Here is a 22,961-nt window from a genome sequence, read left to right as displayed (position 1 = left end):
AACCCTAACCCTAGCCCGAACCCTAACCCTAACCCTTCCCCGAACCCTGACACTCACCCGTCCCCTAATCCTAACCCGTACGCTAACACTAACCCGCGCCCTCACACGTACGCTCCCCTTAAAGCGTTGTCGGACCCTCACCTGGACCCTAAACCGTCCCCGTCCCCTAACCCTAACCCTAGCCCGAACCCTAACCCTAACCCTTCCCAGAAGCCTGACCCTCACCCATCCCCTAATCCTAACCCGTACGCTAACACTAACCCGCGCCCTCACACGTACGCTCCCCCTAAAGCGTTGTCGGACCCTCACCTGGACCCTAAACCGTCCCCGTCCCCTAACCCTAACCCTAGCCCGAACCCTAACCCTAACCCTTCCCCGAAGCCTGACCCTCACCCGTCCCCTAATCCTAACCCGTACGCTAACACTATCCCGCGCCCTCACACGTACGCTCACCCTAAAGCGTTGTCGTACTCTCACCTGGACCCTAAACCGTCCCCGTCCCCTAACCCTAACCCTAGCCCGAACCCTAACCCTAACCCTTCCCCGAAGTCTGAAACTCACCCGTCCCCTAATCCTAACCCATACGCTAACACTAACCCGCGCCCTCACACTTACGCTCCCCCTAAAGTGTTGTCGTACCCTCACCTGGACCGTAAACCGTCCCCGTCCCCTAACCCTAACCCTAGCCCGAACCCTAACCCTAACCCTTCCCCGAAGCCTGACCCTCACCCGTCCCCTAATCCTAACCCGTACGCTAACACTAACCCACGCCCTCACACGTACGCTCCGCCTAAAGTGTTGTCGTACCCTCACCTGGACCCTAAACCGTCCCCGTCCCCTAACCCTAACCCTAGCCCGAACCCTAACCGTAACCCTTCCCCGAAGCCTGACCCTCACCCGTCCCCTAATCCTAACACGTACGCTAACACTAACCCGCGCCCTCACACGTACGCTCCCCCTAAAGTGTTGTCGTACCCTCACCTGGACCCTAAACCGTCCCCGTCCCCTAACCCTAACCCTAGCCCGAACCCTAACCGTAACCCTTCCCCGAAGCCTGACCTTCACCAGTCCCCTAATCCTAACCCGTACGCTAACACTAACCCGCGCCCTCACACGTACGCTCCCCCTAAAGCGTTGTCGTACCCTCAAATGGACCCTAAACCGTCCCCATCCCGTAACCCTAACCCTAGCCCGAACCCTAACCGTAACACTTCCCCGAAGCCTGACCCTCACCTGTCCCCTAATCCTAACCCGTACGCTAACACTAAACCGCACCCTCACACGTACGCTCCCCCTAAAGGGTTGTCGTACCCTCACCTAGACCCTAAACCCTCCCCGTCCCGAACCCTAACCCTAGCCCGAACCCTAACCCTAACACTTCCCCGAAGCGTGACCCTCACCCGTCCCCTAACCCTATCCCGTACGCTAACACTAACCCGCGCCCTCACACGTACGCTCCCCCTAAAGCGTTGTCGGACCCTCACCTGGACCCTAAACCGTCCCCGTCCCCTAACCCTAACCCTAGCCCGAACACTAACCCTAACCCTTCCCAGAAGCCTGACCCTCACCCATCCCCTAATCCTAACCCGTACGCTAACACTAACCCGCGCCCTCACACGTACGCTCCCCCTAAAGCGTTGTCGGACCCTCACCTGGACCCTAAACCGTCCCCGTCCCCTAACCCTAACCCTATCCCGAACCCTAACCCTAACACTTCCCCGAAGCCTGACGCTCACCCGTCCCCTAATCCTAACCCGTACGCTAACACTAACCCGCACCCTCACACGTACGCTCCCGCTAAAGGGTTGTCGTACCTTCACCTGGACCCTAAACCGTCCCCGTCCCGAAACCTAACCCTAGCCCGAACCCTAACCCTAACCCTTCCCCGAAGCCTGACCCTCACCCGTCCCCTAATCCTAACCCGTACGCTAACACTAACCCGCGCCCTCACACGTACGCTCCCCCTAAAGTGTTGTCGTACCCTCACCTGGACCCTAAACCGTCCCCATCCCTTAACCCTAACCCTAGCCCGAGCCCTAACCCTAACACTTCCCCGAAGCCTGACCCTCACCAGTCCCCTAATCCTAACCCGTACGCTAACACTAACCCGCGCCCTCACACGTACGCTCCCCGTAAAGCGTTGTCGTACCCTCAAATGGACCCTAAACCGTCCCCGTCCCCTAACCCTAACCCTAGCCCGAACCCTAACCGTAACCCTTCCCCGAAGCCTGACCCTCACCCGTCCCCTAATCCTAACCCGTACGCTAACACTAACCCGCGCCCTCACACGTACTCTCCCCCTAAAGTGTTGTCGTACCCTCACCTGGACCCTAAACCGTTCCCGTCCCCTAACCCTAACCCTAGCCCGAACCCTAACCGTAACCCTTCCCCGAAGCCTGACCCTCACCCGTCCCCTAATCCTAACCCGTACGCTAACACTAACCCGCGCCCTCACACGTACGCTCCCCCTAAAGTGTTGTCGTACCCTCACCTGGACCCTAAACCGTCCCCGTCCCCTAACCCTAACCCTAGCCTGAGCCCTAACCCTAACACTTCCCCGAAGCCTGACCCTCACCCGTCCCCTAATCCTAACCCGTACGCTAACACTAACCCGCGCCCTCACACGTACGCTCCCCCTAAAGCGTTGTCGTACCCTCAAATGGACCCTAAACCGTGCCCGTCCCCTAACCCTAACCCTAGCCCGAACCCTAACCGTAACCCTTCCCCGAAGCCTGACCCTCACCCGTCCCCTAATCCTAACCCGTACGCTAACACTTACCCGAGCCCTCACACGTACTCTCCCCCTAAAGTGTTGTCGTACCCTCACCTGGACCCTAAACCGTCCCCGTCCCCTAACCCTAACCCTAGCCCGAACCCTAACCGTAACCCTTCCCCGAAGCCTGACCCTCACCCGTCCCCTAATCCTAACCCGTACGCTAACACTAACCCGCGCCCTCACACGTACGCTCCCCCTAAAGCGTTGTCGGACCCTCACCTGGACCCTAAACCGTCCCCGTCCCCTAACCCTAACCCTAGCCTGAACCCTAACCCTAACCCTTCCCAGAAGCCTGACCCTCACCCATCCCCTAATCCTAACCCGTACGCTAACACTAACCCGCGCCCTCACACGTACGCTCCCCCTAAAGCGTTGTCGGACCCTCACCTGGACCCTAAACCGTCCCCGTCCCCTAACCCTAACCCTAGCCCGAACCCTAACCCTAACCCTTCCCCGAAGCCTGACCCTCACCCGTCCCCTAATCCTAACCCGTACGCTAACACTAACCCGCGCCCTCACACGTACGCTCACCCTAAAGCGTTGTCGGACCCTCACCTGGACCCTAAACCATCCCCGTCCCCTAACCCTAACCCTAGCCTGAGCCCTAACCCTAACACTTCCCCGAAGCCTGACCCTCACCCGTTCCCTAATCCTAACCCGTACGCTAACACTAACCCGCGCCCTCACACGTACGCTCCCCCTAAAGCGTTGTCGTACCCTCAAATGGACCCTAAACCGTGCCCGTCCCCTAACCCTAACCCTAGCCCGAACCCTAACCGTAACCCTTCCCCGAAGCCTGACCCTCACCCGTCCCCTAATCCTAACCCGTACGCTAACACTTACCCGAGCCCTCACACGTACTCTCCCCCTAAAGTGTTGTCGTACCCTCACCTGGACCCTAAACCGTCCCCGTCCCCTAACCCTAACCCTAGCCCGAACCCTAACCGTAACCCTTCCCCGAAGCCTGACCCTCACCCGTCCCCTAATCCTAACCCGTACGCTAACACTAACCCGCGCCCTCACACGTACGCTCCCCCTAAAGCGTTGTCGGACCCTCACCTGGACCCTAAACCGTCCCCGTCCCCTAACCCTAACCCTAGCCTGAACCCTAACCCTAACCCTTCCCAGAAGCCTGACCCTCACCCATCCCCTAATCCTAACCCGTACGCTAACACTAACACGCGCCCTCACACGTACGCTCCCCCTAAAGCGTTGTCGGACCCTCACCTGGACCCTAAACCGTCCCCGTCCCCTAACCCTAACCCTAGCCCGAACCCTAACCCTAACCCTTCCCCGAAGCCTGACCCTCACCCGTCCCCTAATCCTAACCCGTACGCTAACACTAACCCGCGCCCTCACACGTACGCTCACCCTAAAGCGTTGTCGTACCCTCACCTGGACCCTAAACCGTCCCCGTCCCCTAACCCTAACCCTAGCCCGAACCCTAACCCTAACCCTTCCCAGAAGCCTGACCCTCACCCGTCCCCTAATCCTAACTCGTACGCTAACACTAACCCGCGCCCTCACACGTACGCTCCCCCTAAAGTGTTGTCGTACCCTCACCTGGACCCTAAACCGTCCTCGTCCCCTAACCCTAACCCTAGCCCGAACCCTAACCCTAACCCTTCCCAGAAGCCTGACCCTCACCCGTCCCCTAATCCTAACCCGTACGCTAACACTAACCCGCGCCCTCACACGTGCGCTCCGCCTAAAGCGTTGTCGGACCCTCACCTGGACCCTAAACCGTCCCCGTCCCCTAACCCTAACCCTAGCCCGAACCCTAACCGTAACCCTTCCCCGAAGCCTGACCCTCACCCGTCCCCTAATCCTAACCCGTACGCTAACACTAACCCACGCCCTCACACGTACGCTCCGCCTAAAGTGTTGTCGTACCCTCACCTGGACCCTAAACCGTCCCCGTCCCCTAACCCTAACCCTAGCCCGAACCCTAACCGTAACCCTTCCCCGAAGCCTGACCCTCACCCGTCCCCTAATCCTAACACGTACGCTAACACTAATCCGCGCCCTCACACGTACGCTCCCCCTAAAGCGTTGTCGTACCCTCACCTGGACCCTAAACCGTCCCCGTCCCCTAACCCTAACTCTAGCCCGAACCCTAACCGTAACCCTTCCCCGAAGCCTGACCCTCACCAGTCCCCTAATCCTAACCCGTACGCTAACACTAACCCGCGCCCTCACACGTACGCTCCCCCTAAAGCGTTGTCGTACCCTCAAATGGACCCTAAACCGTCCCCGTCCCGTAACCCTAACCCTAGCCCGAACCCTAACCGTAACCCTTCCCCGAAGCCTGACCCTCACCCGTCCCCTAATCCTAACCCGTACGCTAACAGTAACCCGCGCCCTCACACGTACGCTCCCCCTAAAGCGTTGTCGGATCCTCACCTGGACCGTAAACCGTCCCCGTCCCCTAACCCTAACCCTAGCCCGAACCCTAACCCTAACCCTTCCCCGAAGCCTGACCCTCACCCGTCCCCTAATCCTAACCCGTACGCTAACACTAACCCACGCCCTCACACGTACGCTCCGCCTAAAGTGTTGTCGTACCCTCACCTGGACCCTAAACCGTCCCCGTCCCCTAACCCTAACCCTAGCCCGAACCCTAACCGTAACCCTTCCCCGAAGCCTGACCCTCACCCGTCCCCTAATCCTAACACGTACGCTAACACTAACCCGCGCCCTCACACGTACGCTCCCCCTAAAGTGTTGTCGTACCCTCACCTGGACCCTAAACCGTCCCCGTCCCCTAACCCTAACCCTAGCCCGAACCCTAACCGTAACCCTTCCCCGAAGCCTGACCTTCACCAGTCCCCTAATCCTAACCCGTACGCTAACACTAACCCGCGCCCTCACACGTACGCTCCCCCTAAAGCGTTGTCGTACCCTCAAATGGACCCTAAACCGTCCCCGTCCCGTAACCCTAACCCTAGCCCGAACCCTAACCGTAACACTTCCCCGAAGCCTGACCCTCACCTGTCCCCTAATCCTAACCCGTACGCTAACACTAAACCGCACCCTCACACGTACGCTCCCCCTAAAGGGTTGTCGTACCCTCACCTAGACCCTAAACCCTCCCCGTCCCGAACCCTAACCCTAGCCCGAACCCTAACCCTAACACTTCCCCGAAGCGTGACCCTCACCCGTCCCCTAACCCTATCCCGTACGCTAACACTAACCCGCGCCCTCACACGTACGCTCCCCCTAAAGCGTTGTCGGACCCTCACCTGGACCCTAAACCGTCCCCGTCCCCTAACCCTAACCCTAGCCCGAACACTAACCCTAACCCTTCCCAGAAGCCTGACCCTCACCCATCCCCTAATCCTAACCCGTACGCTAACACTAACCCGCGCCCTCACACGTACGCTCCCCCTAAAGCGTTGTCGGACCCTCACCTGGACCCTAAACCGTCCCCGTCCCCTAACCCTAACCCTATCCCGAACCCTAACCCTAACACTTCCCCGAAGCCTGACGCTCACCCGTCCCCTAATCCTAACCCGTACGCTAACACTAACCCGCACCCTCACACGTACGCTCCCCCTAAAGGGTTGTCGTACCCTCACCTGGACCCTAAACCGTCCCCGTCCCGAAACCTAACCCTAGCCCGAACCCTAACCCTAACCCTTCCCCGAAGCCTGACCCTCACCCGTCCCCTAATCCTAAACCGTACGCTAACACTAACCCGCGCCCTCACACGTACGCTCCCCCTAAAGTGTTGTCGTACCCTCACCTGGACCCTAAACCGTCCCCGTCCCCTAACCCTAACCCTAGCCCAAGCCCTAACCCTAACCCTTCCCCGAAGCCTGACCCTCACCAGTCCCCTAATCCTAACCCGTACGCTAACACTAACCCGCGCCCTCACACGTACGCTCCCCCTAAAGCTTTGTCGTACCCTCAAATGGACCCTAAACCGTCCCCGTCCCCTAACCCTAACCCTAGCCCGAACCCTAACCGTAACCCTTCCCCGAAGCCTGACCCTCACCCGTCCCCTAATCCTAACCCGTACGCTAACACTAACCCGCGCCCTCACACGTACGCTCCCCCTAAAGTGTTGTCGTACCCTCACCTGGACCCTAAACCGTCCCCGTCCCCTAACCCTAACCCTAGCCCGAACCCTAACCCTAACCCTTCCCCGAAGCCTGATCCTCACCCGTCCCCTAATCCTAACCCGTACGCTATCACTAACCCGCACCCTCACACGTACGCTCCCCCAAAAGGGTTGTCGTACCCGCACCTAGACCCTAAACCCTCCCGGTCCCGAACCCTAACCTTAGCCCGAACCCTAACCCTAACACTTCCCCGAAGCGTGACCCTCACCCGTCCCCTAAACCTAACCCGTACGCTAACACTAACCCGCGCCCTCACACGTACGCTCCCCCTAAAGCGTTGTCAGACCCTCACCTGGACCCTAAACCGTCCCCGTCCCCTAACCCTAACCCTAGCCCGAACCCTAACCCTAACCCTTCCCAGAAGCCTGACCCTCACCCATCCCCTAATCCTAACCCGTACGCTAACACTAACGCGCGCCCTCACACGTACGCTCCCCCTAAAGCGTTGTCGGACCCTCACCTGGACCCTAAACCGTCCCCGTCCCCTAACCCTAACCCTAGCCCGAACCCTAACCCTAACCCTTCCCCGAAGCCTGACGCTCACCCGTCCCCTAATCCTAACCCGTACGCTAACACTAACCCGCACCCTCACACGTACGCTCCCCCTAAATGGTTGTCGTACCCTCACCTGGACCCTAAACCGTCCCCGTCCCGAAACCTAACCCTAGCCCGAACCCTAACCCTAACCCTTCCCCGAAGCCTGACCCTCACCCGTCCCCTAATCCTAACCCGTACGCTAACACTAACCCGCGCCCTCTCACGTACGCTCCCCCTAAAGTGTTGTCGTACCCTCACCTGGACCCTAAACCGTCCCCGTCCCCTAACCCTAACCCTAGCCCGAGCCCTAACCCTAACCCTTCCCCGAAGCCTGACCCTCACCAGTCCCCTAATCCTAACCCGTACGCTAACACTAACCCGCGCCCTCACACGTACGCTCCCCCTAAAGCGTTGTCGTACCCTCAAATGGACCCTAAACCGTCCCCGTCCCCTAACCCTAACCCTAGCCCGAACCCTAACCGTAACCCTTCCCCGAAGCCTGACCCTCACCCGTCCCCTAATCCTAACCCGTACGCTAACACTAACCCGCGCCCTCACACGTACTCTCCCCCTAAAGTGTTGTCGTACCCTCACCTGGACCCTAAACCGTCCCCGTCCCCTAAACCTAACCCTAGCCCGAACCCTAACCGTAACCCTTCCCCGAAGCCTGACCCTCACCCGTCCCCTAATCCTAACCCGTACGCTAACACTAACCCGCGCCCTCACACGTACGCTCCCCTTAAAGTGTTGTCGTACCCTCACCTGGACCCTAAACCGTCCCCGTCCCCTAACCCTAACCCTAGCCCGAACCCTAACCGTAACCCTTCCCCGAAGCCTGACCCTCACCCGTCCCCTAATCCTAACCCGTACGCTAACACTAACCCGCGCCCTCACACGTACTCTCCCCCTAAAGTGTTGTCGTACCCTCACCTGGACCCTAAACCTTCCCCGTCCCCTAACCCTAACCCTAGCCCGAACCCTAACCGTAACCCTTCCCCGAAGCCTGACCCTCACCCGTCCCCTAATCCTAACCCGTACGCTAACACTAACCCGCGCCCTCACACGTACGCTCCCCTTAAAGTGTTGTCGTACCCTCACCTGGACCCTAAACCGTCCCCGTCCCCTAACCCTAACCCTAGCCCGAACCCTAACCGTAACCCTTCCCCGAAGCCTGACCCTCACCCGTCCCCTAATCCTAACCCGTACGCTAACACTAACCCGCGCCCTCACACGTACGCTCCCCCTAAAGCGTTGTCGGACCCTCACCTGGACCCTAAACCGTCCCCATCCCCTAACCCTAACCCTAGCCCGAACCCTAACCCTAACCCTTCCCAGAAGCCTGACCCTCACCCATCCCCTAATCCTAACCCGTACGCTAACACTAACCCGCGCCCTCACACGTACGCTCCCCCTAAAGCGTTATCGTACCCTCAAATGGACCCTAAACCGTCCCCGTCCCCTAACCCTAACCCTAGCCCTAACCCTAACCCTAACACTTCCCCGAAGCCTGACGCTCACCCGTCCCCTAATCCTAACCCGTACGCTAACACTAACCCGCACCCTCACACGTACGCTCCCGCTAAAGGGTTGTCGTACCTTCACCTGGACCCTAAACCGTCCCCGTCCCGAAACCTAACCCTAGCCCGAACCCTAACCCTAACCCTTCCCCGAAGCCTGACCCTCACCCGTCCCCTAATCCTAACCCGTACGCTAACACTAACCCGCGCCCTCACACGTACGCTCCCCCTAAAGTGTTGTCGTACCCTCACCTGGACCCTAAACCGTCCCCATCCCTTAACCCTAACCCTAGCCCGAGCCCTAACCCTAACACTTCCCCGAAGCCTGACCCTCACCAGTCCCCTAATCCTAACCCGTACGCTAACACTAACCCGCGCCCTCACACGTACGCTCCCCCTAAAGCGTTGTCGTACCCTCAAATGGACCCTAAACCGTCCCCGTCCCCTAACCCTAACCCTAGCCCGAACCCTAACCGTAACCCTTCCCCGAAGCCTGACCCTCACCCGTCCCCTAATCCTAACCCGTACGCTAACACTAACCCGCGCCCTCACACGTACTCTCCCCCTAAAGTGTTGTCGTACCCTCACCTGGACCCTAAACCGTTCCCGTCCCCTAACCCTAACCCTAGCCCGAACCCTAACCGTAACCCTTCCCCGAAGCCTGACCCTCACCCGTCCCCTAATCCTAACCCGTACGCTAACACTAACCCGCGCCCTCACACGTACGCTCCCCCTAAAGTGTTGTCGTACCCTCACCTGGACCCTAAACCGTCCCCGTCCCCTAACCCTAACCCTAGCCTGAGCCCTAACCCTAACACTTCCCCGAAGCCTGACCCTCACCCGTCCCCTAATCCTAACCCGTACGCTAACACTAACCCGCGCCCTCACACGTACGCTCCCCCTAAAGCGTTGTCGTACCCTCAAATGGACCCTAAACCGTGCCCGTCCCCTAACCCTAACCCTAGCCCGAACCCTAACCGTAACCCTTCCCCGAAGCCTGACCCTCACCCGTCCCCTAATCCTAACCCGTACGCTAACACTTACCCGAGCCCTCACACGTACTCTCCCCCTAAAGTGTTGTCGTACCCTCACCTGGACCCTAAACCGTCCCCGTCCCCTAACCCTAACCCTAGCCCGAACCCTAACCGTAACCCTTCCCCGAAGCCTGACCCTCACCCGTCCCCTAATCCTAACCCGTACGCTAACACTAACCCGCGCCCTCACACGTACGCTCCCCCTAAAGCGTTGTCGGACCCTCACCTGGACCCTAAACCGTCCCCGTCCCCTAACCCTAACCCTAGCCTGAACCCTAACCCTAACCCTTCCCAGAAGCCTGACCCTCACCCATCCCCTAATCCTAACCCGTACGCTAACACTAACCCGCGCCCTCACACGTACGCTCCCCCTAAAGCGTTGTCGGACCCTCACCTGGACCCTAAACCGTCCCCGTCCCCTAACCCTAACCCTAGCCCGAACCCTAACCCTAACCCTTCCCCGAAGCCTGACCCTCACCCGTCCCCTAATCCTAACCCGTACGCTAACACTAACCCGCGCCCTCACACGTACGCTCACCCTAAAGCGTTGTCGGACCCTCACCTGGACCCTAAACCGTCCCCGTCCCCTAACCCTAACCCTAGCCTGAGCCCTAACCCTAACACTTCCCCGAAGCCTGACCCTCACCCGTTCCCTAATCCTAACCCGTACGCTAACACTAACCCGCGCCCTCACACGTACGCTCCCCCTAAAGCGTTGTCGTACCCTCAAATGGACCCTAAACCGTGCCCGTCCCCTAACCCTAACCCTAGCCCGAACCCTAACCGTAACCCTTCCCCGAAGCCTGACCCTCACCCGTCCCCTAATCCTAACCCGTACGCTAACACTTACCCGAGCCCTCACACGTACTCTCCCCCTAAAGTGTTGTCGTACCCTCACCTGGACCCTAAACCGTCCCCGTCCCCTAACCCTAACCCTAGCCCGAACCCTAACCGTAACCCTTCCCCGAAGCCTGACCCTCACCCGTCCCCTAATCCTAACCCGTACGCTAACACTAACCCGCGCCCTCACACGTACGCTCCCCCTAAAGCGTTGTCGGACCCTCACCTGGACCCTAAACCGTCCCCGTCCCCTAACCCTAACCCTAGCCTGAACCCTAACCCTAACCCTTCCCAGAAGCCTGACCCTCACCCATCCCCTAATCCTAACCCGTACGCTAACACTAACACGCGCCCTCACACGTACGCTCCCCCTAAAGCGTTGTCGGACCCTCACCTGGACCCTAAACCGTCCCCGTCCCCTAACCCTAACCCTAGCCCGAACCCTAACCCTAACCCTTCCCCGAAGCCTGACCCTCACCCGTCCCCTAATCCTAACCCGTACGCTAACACTAACCCGCGCCCTCACACGTACGCTCACCCTAAAGCGTTGTCGTACCCTCACCTGGACCCTAAACCGTCCCCGTCCCCTAACCCTAACCCTAGCCCGAACCCTAACCCTAACCCTTCCCAGAAGCCTGACCCTCACCCGTCCCCTAATCCTAACTCGTACGCTAACACTAACCCGCGCCCTCACACGTACGCTCCCCCTAAAGTGTTGTCGTACCCTCACCTGGACCCTAAACCGTCCTCGTCCCCTAACCCTAACCCTAGCCCGAACCCTAACCCTAACCCTTCCCAGAAGCCTGACCCTCACCCGTCCCCTAATCCTAACCCGTACGCTAACACTAACCCGCGCCCTCACACGTGCGCTCCGCCTAAAGCGTTGTCGGACCCTCACCTGGACCCTAAACCGTCCCCGTCCCCTAACCCTAACCCTAGCCCGAACCCTAACCGTAACCCTTCCCCGAAGCCTGACCCTCACCCGTCCCCTAATCCTAACCCGTACGCTAACACTAACCCACGCCCTCACACGTACGCTCCGCCTAAAGTGTTGTCGTACCCTCACCTGGACCCTAAACCGTCCCCGTCCCCTAACCCTAACCCTAGCCCGAACCCTAACCGTAACCCTTCCCCGAAGCCTGACCCTCACCCGTCCCCTAATCCTAACACGTACGCTAACACTAATCCGCGCCCTCACACGTACGCTCCCCCTAAAGCGTTGTCGTACCCTCACCTGGACCCTAAACCGTCCCCGTCCCCTAACCCTAACTCTAGCCCGAACCCTAACCGTAACCCTTCCCCGAAGCCTGACCCTCACCAGTCCCCTAATCCTAACCCGTACGCTAACACTAACCCGCGCCCTCACACGTACGCTCCCCCTAAAGCGTTGTCGTACCCTCAAATGGACCCTAAACCGTCCCCGTCCCGTAACCCTAACCCTAGCCCGAACCCTAACCGTAACCCTTCCCCGAAGCCTGACCCTCACCCGTCCCCTAATCCTAACCCGTACGCTAACAGTAACCCGCGCCCTCACACGTACGCTCCCCCTAAAGCGTTGTCGGATCCTCACCTGGACCCTAAACCGTCCCCGTCCCCTAACCCTAACCCTAGCCCGAACCCTAACCCTAACCCTTCCCCGAAACCTGACCCTCACCCGTCCCCTAATCCTAACCCGTACGGTAACACTAACCCGCGCCCTCACACGTACGCTCTCCCTAAAGCGTTGTCGTACCCTCACCTGGACCCTAAACCGTCCCCGTCCCCTAACCCTAACCCTAGCCCGAACCCTAACCCTAACCCTTCCCCGAAGCCTGACCCTCACCCGTCCCCTAATCCTAACCCGTACGCTAACACTAACCCGCGCCCTCACACGTACGCTCCCCCTAAAGTGTTGTCGTACCCTCACCTGGACCTTAAACCGTCCCCGTCCCCTAACCCTAACCCTAGCCCGAACCCTAACCCTAACCCTTCCCCGAAGCCTGACCCTCACCCATCCCCTAATCGTAACCCGTACGCTAACACTAACACGCGCCCTCACACGTACGCTCCCCCTAAAGCGTTGTCGGACCCTCACCTGGACCCTAAACCGTCCCCGTCCCCTAACCCTAACCCTAGCCCGAACCCTAACCGTAACCCTTCCCCGAAGCCTGACCCTCACCCGTCCCCTAATCCTAACCCGTACGCTAACACTAACCCGCGCCCTCACACGTACCCTCCCCCTAAAGCGTTGTCGGACCCTCACCTGGACCCTAAACCGTCCCCGTCCCCTAACCCTAACCCTAGCCCGAACCCTAACCGTAACCCTTCCCCGAAGCCTGACCCTCACCCGTCCCCTAATCCTAACCCGTACGCTAACACTAACCCGCGCCCTCACACGTACGCTCCCCCTAAAGCGTTGTCGGACCCTCACCTGGACCCTAAACCGTCCCCGTCCCGAACCCTAACCCTAGCCCGAACCCTAACCCTAACCCTTCCCCGAAGCCTGACCCTCACCCGTCCCCTAATCCTAACCCGTACGCTAACACTAACCCGCGCCCTCACACGTACGCTCCCCCTAAAGCGTTGTCGGACCCTCACCTGGACCGTAAACCGTCCCCGTCCCCTAACCCTAACCCTAGCCCGAACCCTAACCCTAACCCTTCCCCGAAGCCAGACCCTCACCAGTCCCCTAATCCTAACCCGTACGCTAACACTAACCCGCGCCCTCACACGTACGCTCCCCCTAAAGCGTTGTCGTACCCTCAAATGGACCCTAAACCGTCCCCGTCCCCTAACCCTAACCCTAGCCCGAACCCTAACCCTAACCCTTCCCCGAAGCCTGACCCTCAGCCGTCCCCTAATCCTACCCCGTACGCTAACACTAACCCGCGCCCTCACACGTACTCTCCCCCTAAAGTGTTGTCGTACCCTCACCTGGACCCTAAACCGTCCCCGTCCCCTAACCCTAACCCTAGCCCGAACCCTAACCGTAACCCTTCCCCGAAGCCTGACCCTCACCCGTCCCCTAATCCTAACCCGTACGCTAACACTAACCCGCGCCCTCACACGTACGCTCCCCCTAAAGTGTTGTCGTACCCTCACCTGGACCCTAAACCGTCCCCGTCCCCTAACCCTAACCCTAGCCCGAACACTAACCGTAACCCTTCCCCGAAGCCTGACCCTCACCCGTCCCCTAATCCTAACCCGTACGCTAACACTAACCCGCGCCCTCACACGTACGCTCCCCCTAAAGTGTTGTCGTACCCTCACCTGGACCCTAAACCGTCCCCGTCCCCTAACCCTAACCCTAGCCCGAACCCTAACCGTAACCCTTCCCCGAAGCCTGACCCTCACCCGTCCCCTAATCCTAACCCGTACGCTAACACTAACCCGCGCCCTCACACGTACGCTCTCCCTAAAGCGTTGTCGTACCCTCAAATGGACCCTAAACCGTCCCCGTCCCCTAACCCTAACCCTAGCCCGAACCCTAACCGTAACCCTTCCCCGAAGCCTGACCCTCACCTGTCCCCTAATCCTAACCCGTACGCTAACACTAACCCGCGCCCTCACACGTACGCTCCCCCTAAAGTGTTGTCGTACGCTCACCTGGACCCTAAACCGTCCCCGTCCCCTAACACTAACCCTAGCCCGAACCCTAACCGTAAACCTTCCCCGAAGCCTGACCCTCACCCGTCCCCTAATCCTAACCCGTACGCTAACACTAACCCGCGCCCTCACACGTACGCTCCCCCTAAAGTGTTGTCGTACCCTCACCTGGACCCTAAACCGTCCCCGTCCCCTAACCCTAACCCTAGCCCGAACCCTAACCGTAACCCTTCCCCGAAGCCTGACCCTCACCCGTCCCCTAATCCTAACCCGTACGCTAACACTAACCCGCGCCCTCACACGTACGCTCCCCCTAAAGTGTTGTCGTACCCTCACCTGGACCCTAAACCGTCCCTGTCCCCTAACCCTAACCCTAGCCCGAACCCTAACCGTAACCCTTCCCCGAAGCCTGACCCTCACACGTCCCCTAATACTAACCCGTACGCTAACACTAACCCGCGCCCTCTCACGTACGCTCCCCCTAAAGTGTTGTCGTACCCTCACCTGGACCCTAAACCGTCCCCGTCCCCTAACCCTAACCCTAGCCCGAACCCTAACCGTAACCCTTCCCCGAAGCCTGACCCTCACCCGTCCCCTAATCCTAACCCGTACGCTAACACTAACCCGCGCCCTCACACGTACGCTCTCCCTAAAGCGTTGTCGTACCCTCAAATGGACCCTAAACCGTCCCCGTCCCCTAACCCTAACCCTAGCCCGAACCCTAACCGTAACCCTTCCCCGAAGCCTGACCCTCACCTGTCCCCTAATCCTAACCCGTACGCTAACACTAACCCGCGCCCTCACACGTACTCTCCCCCTAAAGTGTTGTCGTACCCTCACCTGGACCCTAAACCGTCCCCGTCCCCTAACACTAACCCTAGCCCGAACCCTAACCGTAAACCTTCCCCGAAACCTGACCCTCACCCGTCCCCTAATCCTAACCCGTACGCTAACACTAACCCGCGCCCTCACACGTACGCTCCCCCTAAAGTGTTGTCGTACCCTCACCTGGACCCTAAACCGTCCCCGTCCCCTAACCCTAACCCTAGCCCGAACCCTAACCGTAACCCTTCCCCGAAGCCTGACCCTCACCCGTCCCCTAATCCTAACCCGTACGCTAACACTAACCCGCGCCCTCACACGTACGCTCCCCCTAAAGCGTTGTCGTACCCTCACCTGGACCCTAAACCGTCCCCGTCCCCTAACCCTAACCCTAGCCCGAACCCTAACCGTAACCCTCCCCCGAAGCCTGACAATCACCCGTCCCCTAATCCTAACCCGTACGCTAACACTAACCCACGCCCTCACACGTACGCTCCCCCTAAAGTGTTGTCGTACCCTCACCTGGACCCTAAACCGTCCCCGTCCCGTAACCCTAACCCTAGCCCGAATCCTAACCGTAACCCTTCCCCGAAGCCTGACCCTCACCCGTCCCCTAATCCTAACCCGTACTCTAACACTAACCCGCGCCCTCACACGTACGCTCCCCCTAAAGCGTTGTCGTACCCTCAACTGGACCCTAAACCGTCCCCGTCCCCTAACCCTAACCCTAGCCCGAACCCTAACCGTAACCCTTCCCCGAAGCCTGACCCTCACCCGTCCCCTAATCCTAACACGTACGCTAACACTAACCCGCGCCCTCACACGTACGCTCCCCCTAAAGTGTTGTCGTACCCTCACCTGGACCCTAAACCGTCCCCGTCCCCTAACCCTAACCCTAGCCCGAACCCTAACCGTAACTCTTCCCCGAAGCCTGACCCTCACCAGTCCCCTAATCCTAACCCGTACGCTAACACTAACCCGCGCCCTCACACGTACGCTCCCCCTAAAGCGTTGTCGTACCCTCAAATGGACCCTAAACCGTCCCCGTCCCCTAACCCTAACCCTAGCCCGAACCCTAACCGTAACCCTTCCCCGAAGCCTGACCCTCACCCGTCCCCTAATCCTAACCCGTACGCTAACACTAACCCGCGCCCTCACACGTACTCTCCCCCTAAAGTGTTGTCGTACCCTCACCTGGACCCTATACCGTCCCCGTCCCCTAACCCTAACCCTAGCCAGAACCCTAACCGTAACCCTTCCCCGAAGCCTGACCCTCACCCGTCCCCTAATCCTAACCCGTACGCTAACACTAACCCGCGCCCTCACACGTACGCTCCCCCTAAAGCGTTGTCGGACCCTCACCTGGACCCTAAACCGTCCCCGTCCCCTAACCCTAACCCTAGCCCGAACCCTAACCCTAACCCTTCCCAGAAGCCTGACCCTCACCCATCCCCTAATCCTAACCCGTACGCTAACACTAACCCGCGCCCTCACACATACGCTCCCCCTAAAGCGTTGTTGGACCCTCACCTGGACCCTAAACCGTCCCCGTCCCCTATCCCTAACCCTAGCCCGAACCCAAACCCTAACCCTTCCCCGAAGCCTGACCCTCACCCGTCCCCTAATCCTAACCCGTACGCTAACACTAACCCGCGCCCTCACACGTACGCTCACCCTAAAGCGTTGTCGTACCCTCACCCTGGACCCTAAACCGTCCCCGTCCCCTAACCCTAACCCTAGCCCGAACCCTAACCGTAACCCTTCCCCGAAGCCTGACCCTCACCAGTCCCCTAATCCTATCCCGTACGCTAACACTAACCCGCGCCCTCACACGTACGCTCCCCCTAAAGCGTTGTCGTACCCTCAAATGGACCCTAAACCGTCCCCGTCCCCTAACCCTAACCCTAGCCCGAACCCTAACCGTAACCCTCCCCCGAAGCCTGACAATCACCCGTCCCCTAATCCTAACCCGTACGCTAACACTAACCCACGCCCTCACACGTACACTCCCCCTAAAGTGTTGTCGTACCCTCACCTGGACCCTAAACCGTCCCCGTCCCGTAACCCTAACCCTAGCCCGAACCCTAACCGTAACCCTTCCCCGAAGCCTGACCCTCACCCGTCCCCTAATCCTAACCCGTACTCTAACACTAACCCGCGCCCTCACACGTACGCTCCCCCTAAAGCGTTGTCGTACCCTCAACTGGACCCTAAACCGTCCCCGTCCCCTAACCCTAACCCTAGCCCGAACCCTAACCCTAACCCTTCCCCGAAGCCTGACCCTCACCCGTCCCATAATCCTAACCCGTACGCTAACACTAACCCGCGCCCTCACACGTACGCTCCCCCTAAAGTGTTGTCGTACCCTCACCTGGACCCTAAACCGTCCCCGTCCCCTAACCCTAACCCTAGCCCGAACCCTAACCGTAACCCTTCCCCGAAGCCTGACCCTCACCCGTCCCCTAATCCTAACCCGTGCGCTAACACTAACCCACGCCCTCAAACGTGCGCTCCCCCTAAAGCGTTGTCGGACCCTCACCTGGACCCTAAACCGTCCCCGTCCCCTAACCCTAACCCTAGCCCGAACCCTAACCGTAACCCTTCCCCGAAGCCTGACCCTCACCAGTCCCCTAATCCTAACCCGTACGCTAACACTAACCCGCGCCCTCACACGTACGCTCCCCCTAAAGCGTTGTCGTACCCTCACCTCGACCCTTAACCGTCCCCGTCCCCTAACCCTAACCCTAGCCCGAACCCTAACCGTAACCCTTCCCCGAAGCCTGACCCTCACCCGTCCCCTAATCCTAACCCGTACGCTAACACTAACCCACGCCCTCACACGTACGCTCCCCCTAAAGTGTTGTCGTACCCTCACCTGGACCCTAAACCGTCCCCGTCCCCTAACCCTAACCCTAGCCCGAACCCTAACCGTAACCCTTCCCCGAAGCCTGACCCTCACCCGTCCCCTAATCCTAACACGTACGCTAACACGTACCCGCGCCCTCACACGTACGCTCACCCTAAAGCGTTGTCGTACCCTCACCTGGACCCTAAACCGTCCCTGTCCCCTAACCCTAACCCTAGCCCGAACCCTAACCCTAACCCTTCCCAGAAGCCTGACCCTCACCCGTCCCCTAATCCTAACCCGTACGCTAACACTAACCCGCGCCCTCACACGTACGCTCCCCCTAAAGTGTTGTCGTACCCTCACCTGGACCTTAAACCGTCCACGTCCCCTAACAGTAACCCTAGCCCGAACCCTAACCCTAACCCTTCCCCGAAGCCTGACCCGCACCCATCCCCTAATCCTAACCCGTACGCTAACACTAACCCGCGCCCTCACACGTACGCTCCCCCTAAAGCGTTGTCGGACCCTCACCTGGACCCTAAACCGTCCCCGTCCCCTAACCCTAACCCTAGCCCGAACGCTAACCGTAACCCTTCCCCGAAGCCTGACCCTCACCCGTCCCCTAATCCTAACCCGTACGCTAACACTAACCCGCGCCCTCACACGTACGCTCCCCCTAAAGCGTTGTCGGACCCTCACCTGGACCCTAAACCGTCCCCGTCCCGAACCCTAACCCTAGCCCGAACCCTAACCCTAACCCTTCCCCGAAGCCTGACCCTCACCCGTCCCCTAATCCTAACCCGTACGCTAACACTAACCCGCGCCCTCACACGTACGCTCCCCCTAAAGCGTTGTCGGACCCTCACCTGGACCGTAAACCGTCCCCGTCCCCTAACCCTAACCCTAGCCCGAACCCTAACCCTAACCCTTCCCCGAAGCCAGACCCTCACCAGTCCCCTAATCCTAACCCGTACGCTAACACTAACCCGCGCCCTCACACGTACGCTCCCCCTAAAGCGTTGTCGTACCCTCAAATGGACCCTAAACCGTCCCCGTCCCCTAAACCTAACCCTAGCCCGAACCCTAACCCTAACCCTTCCCCGAAGCCTGACCCTCACCCGTCCCCTAATCCTACCCCGTACGCTAACACTAACCCGCGCCCTCACACGTACTCTCCCCCTAAAGTGTTGTCGTACCCTCACCTGGACCCTAAACCGTCCCCGTCCCCTAACCCTAACCCTAGCCCGAACCCTAACCGTAACCCTTTCCCGAAGCCTGACCCTCACCCGTCCCCTAATCCTAACCCGTACGCTAACACTAACCCGCGCCCTCACACGTACGCTCCCCCTAAAGTGTTGTCGTACCCTCACCTGGACCCTAAACCGTCCCCGTCCCCTAACCCTAACGCTAGCCCGAACCCTAACCGTAACCCTTCCCCGAAGCCTGACCCTCACCCGTCCCCTAATCCTAACCCGTACGCTAACACTAACCCGCGCCCTCACACGTACGCTCCCCCTAAAGTGTTGTCGTACCCTCACCTGGACCCTAAACCGTCCCCGTCCCCTAACCCTAACCCTAGCCCGAACCCTAACCGTAACCCTTCCCCGAAGCCTGACCCTCACCCGTCCCCTAATCCTAACCCGTACGCTAACACTAACCCGCGCCCTCACACGTACGCTCTCCCTAAAGCGTTGTCGTACCCTCAAATGGACCCTAAACCGTCCCCGTCCCCTAACCCTAACCCTAGCCCGAACCCTAACCGTAACCCTTCCCCGAAGCCTGACCCTCACCTGTCCCCTAATCCTAACCCGTACGCTAACACTAACCCGCGCCCTCACACGTACGCTCCCCCTAAAGTGTTGTCGTACGCTCACCTGGACCCTAAACCGTCCCCGTCCCCTAACACTAACCCTAGCCCGAACCCTAACCGTAAACCTTCCCCGAAGCCTGACCCTCACCCGTCCCCTAATCCTAACCCGTACGCTAACACTAACCCGCGCCCTCACACGTACGCTCCCCCTAAAGTGTTGTCGTACCCTCACCTGGACCCTAAACCGTCCCCGTCCCCTAACCCTAACCCTAGCCCGAACCCTAACCGTAACCCTTCCCCGAAGCCTGACCCTCACCCGTCCCCTAATCCTAACCCGTACGCTAACACTAACCCGCGCCCTCACACGTACGCTCCCCCTAAAGTGTTGTCGTACCCTCACCTGGACCCTAAACCGTCCCTGTCCCCTAACCCTAACCCTAGCCCGAACCCTAACCGTAACCCTTCCCCGAAGCCTGACCCTCACACGTCCCCTAATACTAACCCGTACGCTAACACTAACCCGCGCCCTCTCACGTACGCTCCCCCTAAAGTGTTGTCGTACCCTCACCTGGACCCTAAACCGTCCCCGTCCCCTAACCCTAACCCTAGCCCGAACCCTAACCGTAACCCTTCCCCGAAGCCTGACCCTCACCCGTTCCCTAATCCTAACCCGTACGCTAACACTAACCCGCGCCCTCACACGTACGCTCTCCCTAAAGCGTTGTCGTACCCTCAAATGGACCCTAAACCGTCCCCGTCCCCTAACCCTAACCCTAGCCCGAACCCTAACCGTAACCCTTCCCCGAAGCCTGACCCTCACCTGTCCCCTAATCCTAACCCGTACGCTAACACTAACCCGCGCCCTCACACGTACTCTCCCCCTCAAGTGTTGTCGTACCCTCACCTGGACCCTAAACCGTCCCCGTCCCCTAACACTAACCCTAGACCGAACCCTAACCGTAAACCTTCCCCGAAGCCTGACCCTCACCCGTCCCCTAATCCTAACCCGTACGCTAACACTAACCCGCGCCCTCACACGTACGCTCCCCCTAAAGTGTTGTCGTACCCTCACCTGGACCCTAAACCGTCCCCGTCCCCTAACCCTAACCCTAGCCCGAACCCTAACCGTAACCCTTCCCCGAAGCCTGACCCTCACCCGTCCCCTAATCCTAACCCGTACGCAAACACTAACCCGCGCCCTCACACGTACGCTCCCCCTAAAGCGTTGTCGTACCCTCACCTGGACCGTAAACCGTCCCCGTCCCCTAACCCTAACCCTAGCCCGAACCCTAACCGTAACCCTCCCCCGAAGCCTGACAATCACCCGTCCCCTAATCCTAACCCGTACGCTAACACTAACCCACGCCCTCACACGTACGCTCCCCCTAAAGTGTTGTCGTACCCTCACCTGGACCCTAAACCGTCCCCGTCCCGTAACCCTAACCCTAGCCCGAACCCTAACCGTAACCCTTCCCCGAAGCCTGACCCTCACCCGTCCCCTAATCCTAACCCGTACTCTAACACTAACCCGCGCCCTCACACGTACGCTCCCCCTAAAGCGTTGTCGTACCCTCAACTGGACCCTAAACCGTCCCCGTCCCCTAACCCTAACCCTAGCCCGAACCCTAACCCTAACCCTTCCCCGAAGCCTGACCCTCACCCGTCCCATAATCCTAACCCGTACGCTAACACTAACCCGCGCCCTCACACGTACGCTCCCCCTAAAGTGTTGTCGTACCCTCACCTGGACCCTAAACCGTCCCCGTCCCCTAACCCTAACCCTAGCCCGAACCCTAACCGTAACTCTTCCCCGAAGCCTGACCCTCACCAGTCCCCTAATCCTAACCCGTACGCTAACACTAACCCGCGCCCTCACACGTACGCTCCCCCTAAAGCGTTGTCGTACCCTCAAATGGACCCTAAACCGTCCCCGTCCCCTAACCCTAACCCTAGCCCGAACCCTAACCGTAACCCTTCCCCGAAGCCTGACCCTCACCCGTCCCCTTATCCTAACCCGTACGCTAACACTAACCCGCGCCCTCACACGTACTCTCCCCCTAAAGTGTTGTCGTACCCTCACCTGGACCCTAAACCGTCCCCGTCCCCTAACCCTAACCCTAGCCCGAACCCTAACCGTAACCCTTCCCCGATGCCTGACCCTCACCCGTCCCCTAATCCTAACCCGTACGCTAACACTAACCCGCGCCCTCACACGTACGCTCCCCCTAAAGCGTTGTCGGACCCTCACCTGGACCCTAAACCGTCCCCGTCCCCTAACCCTAACCGTAGCCCGAACCCTAACCCTAACCCTTCCCAGAAGCCTGACCCTCACCCATCCCCTAATCCTAACCCGTACGCTAACACTAACCCGCGCCCTCACACGTACGCTCCCCCTAAAGCGTTGTTGGACCCTCACCTGGACCCTAAACCGTCCCCGTCCCCTATCCCTAACCCTAGCCCGAACCCAAACCCTAACCCTTCCCCGAAGCCTGACCCTCACCCGTCCCCTAATCCTAACCCGTACGCTAACACTAACCCGCGCCCTCACACGTACGCTCACCCTAAAGCGTTGTCGTACCCTCACCCTGGACCCTATACCGTCCCCGTCCCCTAACCCTAACCCTAGCCCGAACCCTAACCGTAACCCTTCCCCGAAGCCTGACCCTCACCAGTCCCCTAATCCTAACCCGTACGCTAACACTAACCCGCGCCCTCACACGTACGCTCCCCCTAAAGCGTTGTCGTACCCTCAAATGGACCCTAAACCGTCCCCGTCCCCTAACCCTAACCCTAGCCCGAACCCTAACCGTAACCCTTCCCCGAAGCCTGACCCTCACCCGTCCCCTAATCCTAACCCGTACGCTAACACTAACCCGCACCCTCACACGTACTCTCCCCCTAAAGTGTTGTCGTACCGTCACCTGGACCCTAAACCGTCCCCGTCCCCTAACCCTAACCCTAGCCCGAACCCTAACCGTAACCCTTCCCCGAAGCCTGACCCTCACCCGTCCCCTAATCCTAACCCGTATGCTAACACTTACCCGCGCCCTCACACGTACGCTCCCCCT

The sequence above is a fragment of the Globicephala melas genome, chromosome 13 (genome assembly GCF_963455315.2).
Source record: "Globicephala melas chromosome 13, mGloMel1.2, whole genome shotgun sequence".
In the NCBI taxonomy this organism is placed as follows: domain Eukaryota; kingdom Metazoa; phylum Chordata; class Mammalia; order Artiodactyla; family Delphinidae; genus Globicephala; species Globicephala melas.
The sequence above is the reverse complement of the archived record's forward strand: the minus strand, read 5'-3'. Positions refer to the sequence as shown.